This window comes from Apium graveolens, chromosome 6 (assembly GCF_009905375.1).
Source record: "Apium graveolens cultivar Ventura chromosome 6, ASM990537v1, whole genome shotgun sequence".
NCBI classification, from domain to species: Eukaryota; Viridiplantae; Streptophyta; class Magnoliopsida; order Apiales; family Apiaceae; genus Apium; species Apium graveolens.
In genome coordinates, this window is record NC_133652.1 from 200,791,169 (window position 1) to 200,795,781 (window position 4,613).

The window sequence follows — 4,613 nt, forward strand, 5'->3', positions numbered from 1 at the left end:
TTCTGAAAATCTTTGATATGCATAAGATAATCATTAACTAGATATAAGTTGAAAATATGAAGTTACAAGATACCCCAATATACTTATATCTTTTCCAAATATTACTTGAACTACCACCGTTCAAGTTATAATTAGTTTCAAAAGTTCATCACACTGATGAGACTACAAGATAAGACTTGAATAGATTCAATCTTTGAAATATTTTGAAGGAAATGAAGTTATGATATACTTCATTAAGTCCCGATATATATATACACCTATATATATACATACGTTTCCTGAAAACCTCTATCATGTAAAGTATGAACAGAATTGCAATATCCAATAAATTTGGAAAGGAAAGAATTTTGGCATAAACCTGATATCTTGCTGATCAGGCAAAGATACCAATAAGTAACCTTTTCTACTAGTAGATGGACGAATTCCCCACTGGTCATCACCCTGGTCGCAATAGGACCTTATGCTGGACTGCCACTCAGCCACTTATGCATTTGATGGACTCCCACTGAGCCACTTACACTATCATGGACGCCCACTGAGCCCATGTTGCTTATGCCGACTCGATATATGGACTTACTTCCCGAACGTTGGGTAAATAATCAATTCATTTACCAAAACTGCAACCGTGTTGCGAATATAAAATACACCACAGAGCCGGATCCCTCAGGTTTTGAGCGAGTATTTAAATCCCCTTAAAAAAGAAGATCTTAAATATAAAAATGAGTTTTGGGATCCGCTCTAACTTTTCAAAATCATTTTGAAGACTCGAAAACACTTTAAAGAGTGTTTGGAGTAAAGCTGATTTAATGAAGTAAATCAGTCCCCAGAATATTTAGAAAATGTCTGAATATTATTATTTAAATAATATTCCCATAAAGAATAATCGAAAATAAGTTTGATTATTGACACCTTATTCTTTAATAAAATAAAGAATATATCTCAGCAAATAATCGGAGTCATAGATCCTCAAATGAATATTCAAATAATATTCATTAAATAATATAAACTGAGTCATAAGCCCTCGAATGAATATTCAAATAATATTCAATAAATAAAATAAAGGAGTCAATACATCCTCAAATGACTATCCAACATACAACCAACATCCATCCTTATCACATCATAACAACCCCAACCAATTCAATTTTAACATTCATACTTATGCCTAAGCTTAACTTTAATCATACTTAAGTTCTTTTAATCAAAACAACAACATTTACCATTCCATTTCACTACCATTTCAAATCTCAAACTCTAATCACAACAACAAGCTACAATATCACCCTACTAATCAAAATCATCTTATAATACATAGGAATCTAGGCTTTGGAGATGGTATACCTTCCTTGAAGTGGTGGGAGGAGCTAGGAAGCCTTAAGAAGCTTTGAGAAGTCTTAGGAATGCTTGGATCTTCAAGGAAAACAAGAAAAATTTCAAGTTAAAAACTTGAAAACACTATTTATTGTCTTCTTCTTTGATTAAATGAAGAAGATTGAGAAGGAATTAATGGCTTAAACTCATGATATAGCCCTAACTAAGCATGAAGATGATTAGGGAATTATCTTACCAATTTAGGAAGCTTGGATCTTTGATTTTGAAATTCTTGCCCTTTAAAAAGCTAAAAAGCCGAGAGCAAAAGATGAACAATGCCTTGGTTCTTTTTGATTTTGATGAAAAATGATTTTGCTTGGCTTGGTTGATTTGTTTTGTGTTTGATTTAGTCAATTACCTTGTTGCCCTTGAATTTGTGTGGTTCTCATTCAACCACACCTCCTTCCTTCCCATGTCATGCTTGTGTCATCCTCATGATGTCATCCTCCCCTCCTTGTCCCCTTCTCATTGGTTGGGTGACATCATCCTCTCTAATCCCTTTGATTAACTTTCTAATTGTTTGCCTAATGACCGCTGATCTGTTATACGGTTCGCTTAACTTTCGTTCTCGTTTATCGTTTGAAGGATCATACCCGGGATCTTATTACTTAGGTTCCCTTAACCTTTCTCAATACATTATATTCCTTTTTATGATCCTCTATTATAATCCTTTAATTTAAATCCTTTTTATCCTGTTACCTTATACTCAATTCTTTCCGTATCTATTGGATTTCCGGGAAAAATCAAAGTGTTCGGAAATTGGATTCTGACGATCTTTACATACACTCATATATCACATAGTGTACTGATAAAATCTCAGAATATCCATAACAGAACCCCTACATAGTGTGGCATGAAAAGTTTCCTCATTCAGCAAAAACACTATTCATAAGGGTTTCAAAATTTCCCAAAAATTGGGGTTATTACATGCATGATTGTTATTAGCAAATTCTTGCGATATATTGGAGCATGTGATATGGTACATATGCATGTCTGTTTCGTAATCTTGATATATATCTGTTGGTTCAAATGCTTATTAGTTGCATAATACCTATGCTAGAGCTAAGCAGTAGTTGCGTATATCCTTAGTATAGGGGACCCAAAGGTGAACATTTTCTAAAACCGGGAATCGATGTTCCCGAGTATAATATATATATATATATATATATATTTATATATTGATATAATTTTCAAAACTATTAATCGAATAAGGTTTATTCGATAACCTTATTTTATTTATTTAATGAATATTATTTTGAATATTCATTCGAGGGCTTATGACTCCGTTTATTTTATTAATGAATATTATTTTGAATATTCATTCGAGGGATTATGACTCCGTTTATTTTATTAATGAATATTATTTTGAATATTCATTCGAGGGCTTATGACTCTGTTTATTTTATTAATGAATATTATTTTGAATATTCATTCGAGGGCTTATGACTCCCTTTATTTTATTAATGAATATTATTTTGAATATTCATTCGAGGGCTTATGACTCCGCTTATTTTTATTAAATAATATTCTTTATTTTGGTAAAGAATAATGTTTCGATAATCAAACTTATTTTTGATTATTCAAATAAAGATAGTACTTTCGTATAAGTATATCTTTGGTTATTTAATATTTATTTCAAGTATGAGTTTTAACACTTCTACTTCGATTATTTTTATAAGGATTATCTTTATGAGAATATTATTTAAATAATAATATTCAGATATTTCTAATATATTGGGACTGATTTACTTTAATAAATCAGCAGTACTCCAAACATTCTTAAAAATGTTTTCGAGTCTTCAAAATAATTTCTAAAAGTTAGGGCGGATCCCAAAACTCATTCTTTTATATTTAAGATCCTCCTTTCGAAGGGGATTTAAATACTCGCTCAAAACCTGGAAGATCCGGCTCTGTGGTGTATTTTACATTCGCAACGTGGTTGCTGTTTTGAGAAAACAATTTGATTACTTGCCCAACGTTCGGGAAGTAAGTCCATCTAATTGAGTCGGCATAAGTGACAGGACGGGGTACGGTCTATCAAAGTGTAAGTGGCTGGGTGGCAGTCCATCAACGCGTAAGAGGCCGGGTGGCGGTCCAGCACAAGGTCCTTATGTGGCCAGGGTGATGACCGGTGGGGGATTCATCTATCTACTAGTAGAAAAGGTTACTTATTGGTATCTTTGCCTGATCAGCAAGATATCAGGTTTATGCCAAGGTTTTCTCCTTTCCAAAATTCATTGGATATTGCAACTCTGTTTATAATTTTCATAACAAGGGTTTTCAAGGAGTGTATGAAATGTATATATATATAGGTGTATATATATATCGGGACTTAATGAAGTATCTCGTAACTTCATTATTTATAATGATATTTCAAGGATTGAATCTATTCAAGTCTTATCTTGTAGTCTCATCTGGGTGATGAACTTTTGAAACTGATTATAACTTGAACGGTGGTAGTTCAAGCAGTATTCAGATATAAGTATATTGGAGTATCTTGTAACTTCATCTTTTAAACTTATATCTAGTAAATGATTATCTTGTGCATGTCAAAGATTTTCGGAAAAACGTTGAGACAAGGTTAGATATAGGAGATCACCTTGCAACGATATTTTATACAGTTATAAACTGGAACTCTGTGTATATTATACATGTCAGAGGATTTCAAAGATTGTGAAAAGTATATATATGTATATATATACTGAATATTTTGTGACTTGGTCGCGTTAAGATATCAGCTTGGTTCATTTCTTCTTGACCAAGACTTTCATGAGTACTATGAGAATGATCATATATTGTTAATTATTATACATATTATTCGGTGGGCTTGTTGCTCACCCTTGCTTTCTTCTTTCATCACACAACATCAGATAGACAAGATGAACAGGTCCAAGCTCCCAATTCGTGAGCGGATAGGAAACGTTCCGCAGTTTCCTATAGGCGTTGATGTCGCTATAGCTGAGGTAGGAACTACCAATAGGCTAGGCTTTCAACTTTTGATGTACCAGACTTATGTATCTCTATCAATTGTAATAATGGCAAAGAAATGTAAATTTATTCAGAAACCCTTTTAAGGTGTAATGGCATATAATTTTGGAATAAAATGACTCTTGTTATTTTTGGATATTCATCTCTGAGACTATAACTTGTGGTGTGTGTGTTTATTATGGGGTCACAGTACAGAGTAGTTGATTGTTTATTAAGATTGGGTGTTATTAAGGGAAATGGAACTCGTGACAACC